This window comes from Phyllostomus hastatus, unplaced genomic scaffold (assembly GCF_019186645.2).
Source record: "Phyllostomus hastatus isolate PE091 unplaced genomic scaffold, TTU_PhHast_1.1 phas_contig_36, whole genome shotgun sequence".
NCBI lineage: Eukaryota > Metazoa > Chordata > Mammalia > Chiroptera > Phyllostomidae > Phyllostomus > Phyllostomus hastatus.
The window spans coordinates 3,583,717-3,600,172 of record NW_025333862.1 but is presented as its reverse complement, the minus strand read 5'-3'; positions in this window follow the sequence as shown (position 1 = coordinate 3,600,172).

Here is a 16,456-nt window from a genome sequence, read left to right as displayed (position 1 = left end):
ATACCCTACTCTCACTCACTAATTAATTCTCTGTGTATAGCTGTTCCCTTTATAGTCCCCCAATCTAACAATTCTTGATCTCAGCATGCTTTGTTGCGTGTGCTATTGCTAGCAGAGCTTTCCAGCCTTACCTCTCAAGATGACTTTTTTCACCCTATACTGTCAAACCAGGTGCCCTACCTTCCCCAGCATGATTGTTCAAGTTGAATGAGCACTATTCCTAGGAACCACCTTCCCACTCACACTTCACATTTCAGCTCAAATGCTACCTTCTTCATAAAACTTCTGCTACATCACCCAACTGGATGTGAACTTGTCTTTTCTGAACATCATAGAGAATCTCAGTTGTCTTTCTTTTATAGTATTTGTCATAGTCTGCTGTCTATTTAGGCTGCTATAACAGAAAATCCCATAGAGTGGGTGGATTAAACAAGAAACATTTATTTCTCACAGGTCTGGAGGCTGGGAACTCTGAAGTCCAAGTGCCAGCAGATTTGGTGTCTGGTGAGGGCCTGCTCCTGGTTTATAGAGGGTGCTTTCTAGCTGTAGCCTCACAAGGAAGCAGAGAGGGTGAGGGAAAATTCTTGAGCCTCTTTTATAAGGACACTGATCCATTTATGAGGGCCTCACCATTATGACCTAGTCACTTCCCAAAGACCCCGCCTTCTAGTACAATCGCATTGGGAGTTAGGATTTCAACATGTATTTGGGGGTGAGAGGAGGGTCAAAGACATTCAGTTCCTAATGTGTGCCTTCTAGTAGTGATGTGTGTGTCAGTGCTCACGGAGAGGGGCTGTGCCTCACTCATCTGCTTGTCAAATTCCTTTAAACCAGCACCTAGCACTGGACAGCAGACATATACTATTTTGTTTTCACAGCACCTCATCTTTTAAGAATTCCTCATTCTTCTATCTCTATATGATCCATGCAGAGCTGGTAACCTGGTGCCCCACAAAGATGGGCTGAAGATGCAGTCTGGCCAATAAGAAGCCTCCATCCCAGCCTCTGCACAGGATTGAAGCAGAATCAAAAGGGCTTCCTTGAGAGTCACTATGTATATACACAGAGAAAGGTTTTTTCTCCTCTGAGGCTGGAAACCAGGGGGCTGATGTAAATTGGGGTTCTGGGGGCTTCTCTGAGCCACATGGAGGAAGCTGTCTGCAACAGGAGAGAATGAGGCCTACCTCAAAAACAGCAGAGACAGAAACCATCATAGCTGGCAGGTTGGGTGCTGACTTTGTGCCAGACCGTATCCCAGGCACACTGTGAGTGATCTCATTTACTCCTCATAGGAACCCATGAGGAAGATACTATTTTTATATCCACACTACAGATGAGTCAACAAGAGCACTGAGAAGTTAAGCAACAAATTAAGTCACCAGCTAGTTAGGTGGTAGAGCCAGGATTTGAACCGTACCTGTGGGGACCCCAAATATATCATGCTATGAGCCAAGATGAACATAGGTGGGTGAAAGATGGATTTATTGATTTATGAATGGGTGCAAAAGAGCCGATGACATCATTTGAGCTCCTGGATTTAGCTATGCCTGGAGCCAGCTGACTCATGTACTTTTTAGTTAAATAAACCAGTGCATTCCTTTTCTTTTGCTTAAATACTTTGTGTATCAGTCACATACACCCTCCTGGGTTCACTGAGGAATAATATGTCTTGGAGACAGAGCACTGCTTCTGGGTTTGCATCCTGGTACCACCCTTCACTTGTCACCTAAACTTGGGCAAATTATTTGCCATTCTAGGGCCCTGGAGGTAAATGACCTGGCCTCTGAGGCTGAGAAGACTGTGACTGAAGATGAGATTACATGTAAATGCATTTAACATTCTACTAACACAATTGTAGTACTCAGAAATTATTGGAGCTCACCTCTCCCCCTTCCCTTATGAGGCGTGGCTGTTCATAAGCATTTGTTGAATTGAATTAAATCCTCCAGAGGCTGCAGGATATTGCTTGAGCTTGAAAGCAGCTGGAGTTATGGAGTTTCCAATCAGGGGAAGTTCTTCAGCTGGAGGTGTTGCCTAATAGTTCTATTTGGCCATTAAAAACAAAACAAAACAAAGATTCAGTGCTTCTCCCATGTCCCTGAATGCATCATCCTCTCTGGCTTCCAGATCTCTCCAACCCAGACAATAATGTGTATCTGCAGTAAGCTTGGAGGTGCCTCGGCCCCTGGCCCCATGAGTTTTTCTGTATACACGCACTCACCAGGTCCTATTGATTAATCTTCTAGAATTTTCTCAGATCTGCTCTCTCCTCCTTATTTCCACTGAGTGTGCCCTTGCTCAGGTCTTTGCTGCTTTTCTGATGTTTGCCCTAATCTCCTCATTGGTTTCCCTCCCTCCAACCCATCAGTTCATGATGTAGCCAGGAACACACATGTTCAAGGTGACCAGACTACTTTGTCTTAAAACCACCATTGCCTACAGGCTGAGGGCAGACCTTAGCAGACACACTAGGCTCTCCTCAGCCTGGTCCCCTCCTGGATCTCTAGCTCTATCTACACTCATCCTCATGGGGTCCCCTCTATCAGAACGCCCTGTACTACCCACTTCCCCCTGCTCTTATTCATTCTTTAAGACTCTGCTCAGTATTTTGTTTTTTCTCCTGGCAAAATTCCTTGAACACCCACTCCGCTCCTTGGGCCAAGTGCCCTCCTCAACATTCCCGTGGCCCCTGTGCATAAGTTTATCTTCTCTTCTACACCTTATAGTGATATGATCACTGTCTGTATCTGTTTTGAGAATATTGAGGCCAAGGGTGAGATCTTACTCCTGTTCACAACCTTTGCACCCAGTGAGCCCTGACTTGCAGACACCAATGAACATAGATGCAGAAAAGAAAGAGGGGCCATTATACTTCCTGCAGACTGATCCTGATTTACATTTGTCCCCTGCTGGATTTCCTTCATCACTGATTGGGGCCAGTGCTTCTGTTAATGGCAACTACTACAGCCCTTGGGTTTAATTGCTGGAGTGGGGGAGGGGACAGTTTCTCACCTTGTGCAGTGGGAAAGGGGCCACTTGCTCAAGCACTGGTGTAAACCTATCCTCTGTGGTTGTAGAATTGTTTGTGTAACTGTAATTTTCCACATGGCTTTGCATGCATGTACATGAGTAGAACCTCTGGCTAGCTTAAATAGCCCCATCTCAGTTTTAAAAGGATAAAGTTATTTATAGCTAAAATGGACAGAGTGTGTACTGATGCCTCACTTAAGTAAATACAGGCAAATCCCTGGCAGACTAGGGGACCTGGTGATGCCATCACTGCAGTTTCATGTCAGCCCCCAGGCTCCTTCTGCTGCTGCGACCTCTCAAAATCAGAGGATTCTCCTTGACCAATGATTTCAGTCAGCCTGCCTTGCAGGATTGGTGGGAGGACAGGAGGGGGTGGGGGCTGTGAGATGGCTGTGCTCATGGAGGCACAGCCTGAGGCAGCAGGAGGGGACTTAGGAGGGGTGGTGAGTGGCAGGCCCGTGGTGCCGGCCATGCTGGACGGGCCTCCAGCTGCTCTGCTGGGATTTCTGGGGTTTCATTCCTCTATAATTCTCATTTTTTCCCCCTCTCAAAGCTGTTTCTTATTAAGAAGAAATGTGTTCTCTCTTCCTTTCTCCCTGAGCCATGCCTGGCCCAGCTCTCAGAACCCAGCTGCATCTGCTCTTGCTTTAGGCACTCACTAATTCAAACCAAAGAAGACGGAGGCGGACTGCCTGTAGGGCCACCCTTCACTCCTGCCTCCCCAGCTTGCCCTCACACCCTCCTTCCTCCATGGATGGAAAATTTGGCCTCAGACTGCCCTTGTGACTGGAAAAAGCAGGGTCAGCTCATCAAAGCAGAACAGGGGTTGTTAGCTTTCCTTGTTCTGAGGGTTATTAGAAGGCATGACTTGGAAAGGGTGTGACCCAACCCAAGCTGGCCCCAACCAGAAAGGTAGGGGTGTGCTTCAGAAGGCAGGAAGGCCTGCCAGGAGGAGGGAAAACTGTGTTAGAGTGTGGTAAGGAACTTGGCAGAGTGGGGGGAGGAGGTGGTGGCTATGGAAGGGAAATGTGTGTTGGTGAAATGGTCACTGTCCTAGTTGTCCAGGCCAAAAGGGAAGGCCAAAGGGAAGTGACTTATTCTAATCAGTTGTCAGTCTAGTTGTCTCTCAGAAGATGCTGGGCCAAGCTCATTGCTCCTGCCTTCCCTGTCTGCTGCTCCCTGGGTGGAGGCAGGAAAGGACAGGAAGTGAGGAAGGAAGTGTGAGCCGCTGTGAGGAGGAGGGCCCTGCATCTGTGGGGAGCCAGCGGCTGGGAGTTCACTTTTAGTGTCTCAGTGACTGCAGGAGACTGTCTCTTTCCAAGGGGCATTTGCATACCACCCTAGGAAGATTGGGCTGTCATTTTGGATTCCTGGATTATCCATTACTATGGCTAGGGGTTTGGCCTGTAAGGGAACACATGGGGTGGGTGGAAATATAAAGAAGGAGACTCGATAGGAGTCAGCTGAATTGGGGGATGACAGAGGGTGGGGTGGGGGGTGGGGAAAGGAGGCATATGTTGAAGCTTGAAGCTTGAGGTTCAAAGGCTAAGGTGAGAAGAGCATGGTAGGAGGGGGTTTATACCTCCCCCTCCTCTGCACAGTGTTCTGTCCTGTTCAACTGGCCCAAGCTTCCCCACATTTCTGTGCTATGTTTAAAGATCTGAGAGCTTAAGGACTAACTCTGGGAAGTTCTGGCTCCATGTGTAGGGAGACAGCAGAAATGATAGCACAGTGTGATAATCGCCACTAAACACATATCTGTTCCTTTTTCCTTTAGTAATAAAACAGAATTCTGTGAGGTGGCTGGCTCCTCAGCTCAAGACCATATCTCCTGGCTTCCTGTGCTGCAGCCTTGGGATGAAATTTAGCCAAGGGGATGTGAGTGGAAGGGGTATATGCCATTAATTGGTAGTACCATAAAAAGCATTTCCCTTTCCTCACTTCTCCCTAACCAGAAGATGAATGCGATGGCAGGAGCTGGAGCAGTCACCTTAGACCTCGACATGAAAGGCACATGTTGAGGATGGCAGAGTGATAAGATAGGATGAATCTGGGTCATCTGCACCATGCAACTGCCAAATGTAGCTCTGGTCTGCTTATATGAAGAGTATTAGTGAGAGAGAAATACCCTACTGTCTTGGTTAAATACCCTTGGTTAGATTACTATGACCTTTGTTACAGCAGTTGAACCTATATTAACTATACAAACAACATGACGAGCAGTTACTGAGATCTTACTATGTGACTGTCACTGTTCTGAGTGTTTCATATATAGCATTTAATTTGATCTCTACCACAAGCCAATGAGTTGGTGAATAGCATGCTGTCCTAACTTTCTAAACACCCCAGATCCATCTCCTCTCTCTTCCCTACCCTTAATCCAGGCAAGGACGGGTTGCTGGGGACAAGTCCAAACACCTGTCCCCAAGACCCTCATTGCATCTGCCACATACCAGGCAATGAATGATGTGCACATGAAGAACCCAGTGAGAGTGACATAACCACACCTACCACCCCAACTTCACAGGGAAGAAAGCAGGAGAAGGAGTGGAGGTCATTTCTGGATGGCTATGATAGTGGGTTATTTGCACTGGTCTATACACCAGTTCCACCTGCACCCTTCCTTCCCACTCAGGAATACCTATTGTGATTGCAAGAAAGTCAGAGTGACATTACTGAGAATGTAGTTTTGAATTTGCTCCAATTTACTTTTTAGAAGATGGATTCCCAAATCTTTTACCCTCACACCTGACTATGGTGGGGCTGGTTGTCATGACACCATTGTGGAGAGCCACCAGCTTGAGGAACCTTTGCCTCCTATGGTCTGCAGCACCTCAGAGCATGATGGAGCACCAGCTCTTCAGTGTGGACAGAATACACACACACACAAATGTCATTGGAACAGACACCTGGTGGATTGCCTCCCTGAGCAACCCTTCAACAGTTTTCTGCTCCGAGCATCTTACTTTCCCTTCAGAGAAGTGCCTACTACAATTTCATATCTGAGTACATGTCTGCCATGTACTCAAACCCGAATAATGTCTATCCTAGGAACCCAGTGCTGTGTCTCAGGCAACAGGACGGATGGCAGTTAGGATGTAATTGTCTTGACCTTAGAGTTCCTGCCATTCAGAGTATTGAACAGGGTTTACATAATTAATTAACTGGAGCAAATTCAAGTGTATCCTTAAGCACTGTTACCCTCTCTTGTGTTTCAATACATATTTTGAAGAAGTAAGAGAATTGCCCTAGAATTAACAGGTAGGTAGTTCTATGTCAGCTGCAGGATTGTGGCCCCTAGTCCTGTCCTTCCCAGGAGAGTTGCCCAAATCCCCTTTCATTCTGGGAGCTGCCCTGCAGTCAGGCAGCAGCACTGCACAACTTCAGGGGGCCCCATTCACATGCTGTATCTGGAGTTGTGCAAAGGGGTGGCCTTGTTCAGTATCCCTCCAATAATTCCCTATTGTTGTTTAAGTTAGCCCAAGAGCATTTCTGAGGGTTACACCAAAGAACCTAAACTTGAAAATTTAGCCATTCTTCACACACCAAGTAGCACTGTTCTCAAAGCACCCAGAAACTTGCCCTGCTTTCCTTTTCCTTGAAGTGCCCCAGGAACAGGATTGTCAGATTTATAAATACAAATATAAATAAATAAAAATATGGGGTGCCTGCTAAAATTCAGATAAACTGAACGAATTATTCTTTTTAGTATAAGTGTATCCCATGCAATATTTGGGCACCCTGTATTGTGTCTGACAAACCTACTCAGGGAAGAAAATGATGTTATCTTTTGGGGTTGACCTAAAGTCACCTTTACCCTATTCTGCTGCCCTTTACCCTGACATGTAAATAGCTTCTTTAGGTATGGGCATAGTATTTACCAGATAATTGGTGAAGGGTAGGCACCTGTACAAAATGAACCAATCAAAGTGGCTGCCCAGGATTTTCAAACAGGAAGAAAGATTTAAGTGCTCTCAGATGCTGGAGTTTGGAACACTCTAAAATCAGGGACTGATGGCAGCCTTGACTTTACACACACAGACAGGACAGGTCTCTAAGGAGAGATGAGCTGTATGCACAGGCACAAGCAGAGGGGAGAGAGGGAGACTGTTCTGACAGGGTTCAAATGTCAGGTTCCAGTTATTCCTGAAGCCTTCTGCCTTTGCCATGTTTTGATCTTTGGTCTTTCTTAGATTCTATATTAAGTTCTTTTGTGCCAAAGAGTTGAAACCAAATTAATACAAGTTGTAACTCTTATTTGGCTGGTAAGTTTCTATCTTCCCAGGATGTGAGTAGGAGCCATCACTTACTCATCTTGGCCTCCCCAGCATCTGACCCAGCACCTGGCATAGAGTAGGAGTTCAAAGATATTTTAAATAAATTAATAAACAACTCCATGGGATTTGAGATCAGTAGCTTAATGCAGATTCAACAGATCTTATTTCTTGACAGAGAGATATTGACACCAGCAAGCTTTCTCAGCAGCTCACTGAAAAGCCCTGAAACTTCAAGCATCCACCACCCACAATTGGCCTGTATGGTGGAGGAGCAAGGCTACACTGGGTTATGTGTTTTCATCCAGGGAGGAGAGTAAAGAGCATTTATGATAAGGATTGTGGCTGCTGAAACAACATGGTTTCAAAAGCTAGCCTCCTTGCATTCTGCAGTTCTTTCTATTTTTTTCTAGACAGATGAGAATATAATAGGAGTAAGTCCTGTTGGGCCCTTCTTAAGAGGCCCTGGGAAGGTGGCCCTGGCTCTCCAGACAGTTCCAGACAGTAGGGAAACACAGAAAAGGGTTTGGCCAGTAGTGCCATTAGGAACAGCTGTGCAGAGCCAAAGTTCTCAGATACCCACACTGTTCCAGCATGTCCTGCCTGGGTTTAATGTGGGACTCAAATGCTGGAAAGTTTTTAGTTTCAGGTAATAGCTAATAAGCTTAGTAATCAATGCATGCAAAAAGCTATTGTTGCAAGAACTGAAGGTATGACCCAACCTGACTCCAGGAGACGATGAGCAGTTCCACCTTTGGGCCTCAGGAGGACTGCAAGAAATCAAGATGGTATCTGAGCCATTGTACTCCAGAGTGAGATGACCACTGCCCAGAACACAGATGAAAGAATGCTGCAGCTTTCACCTGATTAACTTTTTCCCTAAATTCCTAACCCCTTACCTACACTTTTCTTCTCTTTATAAAAAGAGTTGGTTTAAAATGTAACTTAAGATGATCTGTTAGGGTACGAACCTGCTGTCTTCTCAGATCTCCAGCCATCTGAATAAAGTGCCCATAGAGATTCAATCCCTCTGCTTACTGGTTTGGTAGGTGACAGGCCGCTCCGATGCTGGCTTTTCCCATTTCAGGTTCTTCCCCTTCAACTCCCATTACCCTGCCATTATACACTGGGTTGGCTAAAAAATTCATTTAGTTTTTTCCATAAGATGGCTCTAGTAGTACGTAGTTGTCTTTAACTTCATCCAAAACAAGTTTGTTAAATTGTACTGTGACAGCTGTTGTATCAGTATGCATTTAAACAAAACTTATAAAAATTGGTGAATTTTTGTGTAGCCAGTTTGATGTTGAAGATAGAATAAAATATGCAACATATTTGGTGTATTATGCTTTATTATTTCAAGAAAGTTAAAAATGCAACTGAAATGCAAAAAAAAGATTTGTGCAGTGTATGGAGAAGGTGCTGTGACTGATCAAACATGTCGAAAGTTTGCGAATTTCTTGGTACTGTTAACATTTTTGTCAAATAATTCTTTGCTCTGGGGCTGTCTTATGCATTGGAAGATGTTCAGCAGCACCTCTGTCCTCTACCCACTAGAAGGCAATAGTGGGAGATGGTCGACATACTCAAAATATCCAAATCAATGAAGTTATTGGTGAAAATTAAAAATGTCTTTTTATTTTATGGATAAAACCATATGGACTTTTTGGCTGACCCAATAAATGGGAATTTAGTGAATGATCATGGTGGCACTTCAAGTCATTGGACATGAGGTGTTGGGATTATTAGATGTTAATTTGGGAGTAAAATTAGCTTCACATCATATACAAAAATAAGATTCCATCCCTGGATGGTCTGGATCAATGGACTGAGTGCTGGCCTGAGAACCAAAGTGTTGCTAGTTCGGTTCCCAGCTAGGGCACATGCCTGGATCGCCAGCTAGTTCCCTGGTTGGCAGCCCGTGAGAGGTGACCACACATTTATGTTTCTCTCCCTCTCTTTCTCCTTCTCTTCCCCTTTCTCTAAAAATAAATAAAAAAATATTTTTTAAAAATAGAGAAATAAGATTCTAGGTGAATTAACTATGAGGGGGTAAATTCCCAAATTATACAAGTAGTAGAAGGAAATAACATTATATCAGGGAAAGTTTTTTTAAAATGTAAGCCATGAATACCAGCAGCCATTAAAAAAAAAAAAAAGATGATCAGATTTGACAGTACAGAAGCGTTACAGTTTTTTTTGGAGGAAAGATGTCATAAACAAAATCAAAAGACAAGAAGCAGACTGTAAGAAAATATTTACAACATGTAGGGCAGAGAATAAGTTACTACTCTCTATATAAAATTTTTCATAAATTAATAAGAAAAACAATTCAATTATTTAAAAAGGTAATTTATAAAATAATAAAACTTAGAAATTAACTTCAGCAACAAACTAAAATAAAACTGATCTGCTATTTTTTACGCATCACATTGACTAAAGCTGAAAGGCAAAATAATATACAATTAATGCTTTTGGGAAATGGGAAATCACATATATCATTGGTGGGAGTAGAGATCTAAATTTTTAACAAGTTTTTGGAAGATAATGTGTAGTATTTATTACATAGTAATTCAATATCAAGGACTTCACCCTATAGAAATACTTATCCATGTACAATCATAAATGATAAATGGGTAAAAGAATGTTTTCTTAGCAGTTTTTAAGTATAAAAGCCAAAACAAATCTAAGTTATTCTCTATTTCTGTTACACAGTCTTTCTTTGAATGGGGTACAATTGGTGAAAGTTACCCTCGACAAATTACAATTTTATCTTTCTGAAATTACACCTCATTTATTTTGAGAGCCTAGGGTGTCTCCAAATTCTTCAGTCCCACTTTCCAGAAAATGTCTTGGCTTATTCCCACATTCACTGTGTACAACTTTTACTATTTTAACTCTTAGAGGGCAATCTTATTTTCTAGCATCTATATGTGAACAATGAGAAAATGTAAAATGATGCATGAATTCAATATGTGGGGATTATTAGCTTTTCTTTCCCACTCTTATCTTATCATCTTATTTTATTTTATATTTTTAGAGAGGGGGGGAGGGAAGGAGAAAGAGAGGGAGAGAAACATCAATGTGTGGTTGCTTCTCACGCACCCCCTACTGAGGCCCTGACCTGGCCCACAACCCAGGCATGTGATCTGACTGGGAATCGAAGCAGCGACCCTTTGGTTCTGAGGCTGGCACTCAATCCACTGAGCCATACTAGCTAGGGTTCTTTCCCATTTTTGAGTTAAGAGGACTGTTGCTCTTATGGACTCATTGTTATAGTGGTGAGGCAGAGGAATCCTGGCTGGAATGAATGGAAGTGGGGGTTGCAGAGGAGAAGGGAACCAAAATATAAGTTGCTAGTAAATGCTTGGCACCATAATAGAGGGTCATGGCCATGGTGATTTTACTCTGCAGAAGACATTTGGCCATGTCAGGGGACATATTTGTTTTTTGCAAGTAGGGGGCTTGTGGGTAGAGGTCAGAGATTACATCCTACAATGCACAGGACAGTTCCCTCTACCCTCAACAAAGGACTATCCAACCTAGACTGTCAAATGATAGAAGACTGAGTATTGATAGAAAGTGATATAAAGGGTCTTACATGGATTATCTCATGAATATTCCCAACAACTCTATGAGGCAGGAACAGTAGAAAGTCTTTTTGTAGACTTGGCACTAAATCAACCCGTTAACCCAGTTAACTGATGTTCTCTATTTCCTCCATTAAAAAACAACAAATGATGCCCTCGGGGCACAACCTACTCAAGGCTGGCCACCATCTAGAATGCTTCTGCACTTCCACTCCACTTACCAAGTTGTTTTTGTTACTGGATCTTGTAATTTTCTTATTAATGCAGTTATGTAATTTGGTCACATATTACATAAATCAGAATTTCTCAATCTTGGCAATGAAAAATACCAATGAAATATGAATGTGAAGATAAAGGGCGTTGTTCCTGTGATAGCTGACATGGCAGAGATCACCATGCTCTTCCAGACTTGTGTCCTCTTATTGCTGGTACACAGCTGGATTATTGCTCTGACTCCCTTGCACTGGATTGGGCCATATTTCTACTTTTCCAGTGGAACATGAGCAGAGGTAACATGCAATATGCATCAAGTTCAGGCTAGGTCGCTAAGGAGTGGGTGTACCTTTCTCTTTCCTCTGCTTCTCACTTGACTTAGCCCCCAAACAGTAGCTTTGGAAACCACATATTGAAGATTGCAAAGCCTAAAATGAAGGTACCTACATCCCTGAATCATGCTTGGAGGAGAGCCTTTCACCAATTAGGAGCAACTGTTTTGGCCTTTATGTAAATAAAAAATAAACTTCTATTGTTCTTGAATCATTATACATTTTCAGTTTTGATCATCAGAGCCAATAGCGTTTCCTGAACTAATACAACTGGATTGAAGACTTTGGAAAATACTTGTAAACTTGAGTCCCTCAAAGTTTGCCATTAAATTAGGTGTGGGGGAGCCAATGGTAACATATTGGGAATAAAGTCATGAACACCTAAAAGAATTTTATAGTCATATTTCTACTTAAGAGTCTTTAAACTCTTACTCTATTTTGAAGAAATCATTGATTATGCATTGCTAGCATGGTTTATGCAAGAAAATCATCCTGGGATCCAATCAGCAAACCCAAAAGGCCTGGACTCACATCTAAAGATTGACCTATACATGCACTTGAAACTAAATGCTTAAAGTAAATATGTATAGTTTTTTTCATGATTTTTTGCTTTCACTGAATTTTTAACATAACTCACCACTACTCTCAATCACACTGAGTGACAATGTTTCTAGTGTTCCAGCATTTTACAAATGAGGAAACTGGAATTCCAGGAGGTGAGATGACTTCTCAAATCATGTGGCTTGCAAGTAGCAGAGCCAGAATCTACCTCCAGTCTCCCAAGCTCTCCACTGTTAACCCATGTGGTGGCTTTCCCCCACTCTTCTTAGCTCTGAGACTGTTGTGATGGACACAGACCATGATCTGTGTGTCTGATGGAGAAGTCAGTTCTGTTTTCAGGGGCTTATTACAAACAAGTAGCTAATGCTGCCATGAAATTGCTCATTCAGCAAATGCTTTAGGTTATAGGGGGTATTTGACTGCATTAGAAATAGAGCCAAGGAACACAGGTCCTGGTTCCGTGTCAGTTCTGCTCAAAGCTCACATCTCCCCATCTTGTATCCCCATCCCTGCAGCTCAATGGCCACTAGTCCTGGGAGATGCCCAAGTCTCAGGCTCCCTGTTATTGACACAGAAACTTCTTTTTCAGTTTATGAACAGATTTCTGACACGTCATCTTGGTTGAGCCTCTCAACCACCTTGTAAGGTAGGTGGGGCAAATATAATCTCATTTTACAGAAAACTGAGCCTGAATAGTGTTAAATAATTTCCCAAAGTCCCATGTGTACTACATGGCAGGGATAGAGCTGAGATATAAACCTAGGTCTGTGCTTCTTCCGCCATACTACATGAACTTATCCTGCCTCCACAACAAATCCTATCACTGCAAAACTCTGTGCCTCTTTAATGGAGGCAACTTGGTGCCCTGGTGAGAGCACACCTCTGGGGGCAGCCAGCCCTAGGTTGAGTCAGGTCTCTGACTCTTACCAGCCTGAGCTGCAGTTTTTCCATCTTTTATATGGGGATGAATAAGTACATCAACTCATAAATGAGTGTGGTGATTCTGTGTGCATTTGGTGAAAGCCATGACTACAGTCGCTGGCTCACAGTAGGAATTCAACTACTGTCCACACCCCATCCTTGTGTTCTCTGAAGCTGTACTGTATTTGTCTGTGCTTCAGTGTTGATGTCTGTGCTCTGCACCTGTGCCTTGCACCCTACCCTCACAACTGGCTACATGGTGATTCTATGTTTGGCTAGAAGTTTCCCCAAAGCAGGGATCATGTCTTCCATGGAAAATGCTATGAAGTGGTTCACACCCTTGACCAAGAGCCAGGAGATATGGATTTCAATTTTGTGTCATTTCTTCCTCTGAGCCTCAATTTTTTCCTTTTTAAAATGGTGGTCATGATGGGGAGGTGCCGTGTGACTAGACAATCTCTAAGGTCTTTTTGAACAATGGTATTCTGTATTTCTAGATCTTTCACATGGACTGGAAGCTCCTTGAAAATAAGGGAAGTAGGGCTGCTTTCCCCCCTGGATTCTTCCTACCCCATCCCAATGCCTGGGAGAGGGCTCTATACATAAATGATTAGGTAAGCTGAGTATGGTGGTGCCATCTTGGGAGAGACATAAGGAAGAAGAAACAATCCTACCCTCAGGGGTCCTACCTTCCAAACTCATTGAGGAGATAGCACAAGCACACATGAAAGCACTGAGGATCCTTAGTTTAAACTGTGGGTATCTCTCCCCTGAAGGAATACAACCAACCAAAAACAGACCTCCTTGCTTCTAGTATCTGCCCTAGATACTAGCTACTAGGGCTAGTACATCCCCAAATGGCTGCCCAGATAGACACAAAGCCAAATATGACCAGTTCGCTCACCTGCTTTGAATCCTTGAATGCTTCCTCTTTGTTTCTAGTGAAAAACTGAACTCATTAGCATGGTACCACATCCTTTGCTGTCTGATCCCTTCCTGTCTGGCAAGACTCCAATTGTCATCACTTATCTTTGGCACCCTTTACCCTAGTCATTCAAAACCAGATGTCCCACAGCCATCCCTAACCTTTGCTCCAGCATGCTCAAAAGCTTTGCAACCACCATGTCTCACTTGACCAACTTAGGTATTGTGGACCCTAAGAAGATATCCAACAAAAAGGGCTCTTGGCAGCTAACTAGCCTCAAATTTAAAAGTAGAGCCAACTGGCTATTTCTGACAGGGGTCTCTCACACAAACTGGACTTCAGGGAGAAGCCTGCACTGAACAGCCTGCCTGCACTGTGTTCCTGCCATTTGTGCCAGCTCTTATAAAGGAGTTCCTGGAATTGTATTTCAACCAATAGGCCTGAGGCTTTCCCTGTAAAATCAGAGCCATACAGCTATATCCCCATAAGCATCTTCACTGACTAGAGTGTCTCCATTCTGACCGATCAGGACAGTGCCTTTTGGACCAATCAGACTGTGAGGATTTGGAATCCACATGTGCATGAAGAAAGACCAATCAGAAACCAAGGGCAGAGACTGCAGTTTATATAAGTCAACTCCTCTCTGGCTGGGAGAAGGTTGAAGATTTCATTTCCCTGTCTGGACCTGAAACATCAAAGACTCTCACAGGAGAAGAATAAGCAGAGAAAGGCAGAGCACAGCAGCCTAGCTGCAGGGAGGCCTGGCCCCAGGGCCAACTTGCAGCAATGCTGTTTCACAGCTATGCTGCTCCGTAATTGAGCAGTAATACTATTGAACAGCTGTGTTTTATCACAATTGAGCTGTTTGTACCCAATAAAGTTTCCTTCTTTACTGCACCACAAATTGAAATTCCTATTGACATTGAATTAGCACCAACAACCACCGGTTGACAGTACAATCTGATCACATTTCTCTTATTAATCTCATCTCAATACTTCAGTCTAAGGTGTCCTTATTAGCAGGAACTCTAAAATCTTCCTTTTAAGGCCTCTCATCCCTCACAACCCTTTGCACACAATTGTCTAGCAACCGGGGGCTTACTCAGTCCACAGGAATGGGGGTGTGAGAAAAGGCAAGTATGAAAAAACCCAGAGCCATGCAAGAGAAATCAGGACAGATTTCCTGGAGAAAGAATTTTCATCAGAATTTAAAAGTGTATGAGAACTTTGGCAAATGGTTGTGTTGGGAACAGGCTGGAAGTACAGCACCCACAGCTAAGAAATGGGAAAAAGCAGCATCTCTGACTCAGAAGTGCAGTGACTTAAAGTTGATAAATTCCGGCCTAGTAAGGCTTTTAGGAAGTTAGTGTGCTCATTCAATGCTTATATTGTTCCAAACTGGTATAGTCCTTGAGAGCCATAAACATGTTCATGTCTTTGACAAGTAATGCTACTCATGAAAATTTATGCTTAAGGAAATAATTCAATAGAACACCAAAAGCTCTTTGAACAATAGTGTTCATAAAGACATTCTTTATAGTAGAGAACACTTGGAAGCAATCAAGAGTTCAGCAATAGGAGTTGGTTAAATGAAATATAAAACATCCACATAATGAAGTGTCAGAAAGATATTAAAAATTATACTTAAATTTGTATTAATCAAAAACAATTCAGCAAACATTGATAGACAGCACTGTGTTAGTCCTCTAGGGTTGCCATAACAAAGTGCCACATGCTAGGGGGCTTACATAACAGATATTTATTTCCCACAGTTCTGGAGGGTAGAAGTCTGAGATCAAGGGGTTGGCAGGTTTGGTTTCTTCTGAGGCCTCTCTCTTTGGCTTGTTGATGACCATCTTTTCCCTGTGTTCCCATGTTACAGAACAGGAAGAGTTCATTCACTTGGTGCTAGCAGAGCCAAAAATGCTAAACACTGAGAATTGCAATGGAGAAAAATCAAGCTATTTTATTATGAATAGTGTCACCCAGGAGAAAGGGAAGCTAATGCTCAAAACCCGAACTCCCCTATCCAGGGATCAGGTGGATTTTTAAGGGTATAGGGGGAACAGGTATGTGGAAGCGCTGGTGAGGTGTTTCAGTTGGAGCCTGGACATCAACATAGGATCTTTCTGGATAACAAACCCTCTGCTTCTGAAATGATTCCTGTGTTCAAGTTTAGGTTATGTACAGGTCTTTTGGTTCCTTGGAGAGAGGGGAGGTAGAGACTTTTGTTCCTAGTGCAGCTGGGGGTTAAAGTTCTCTCTTCTGCGTATGCTTTGGCTCCATGACTTGCATTTTTTTCTGCTGTCTCTGAAAAACAACTCAGTATTTAGTTAAACAGAATAGGACCATTTTGAGCTGGTTCTGTGGCTATATACATGGTCTTTCCTCTGTGACTATGTCCAAATTTTCTCTTCTTGGAAGGACACCAGTCATCTTGGATTAGGGCCCATCATAATGACTTCATTTTAACTTAATTACCTCTTTAAAGTTCCTATCGCCAGCCCTGACCCACGTGGCTCAGTTGGTTGGGCATCATCCCACAAAGCAAAAGGTCACCAGTTTGATTTCTGGTCAGGGCACATGCCCAGGTTGTAGGTTCAGTCCTGGTTG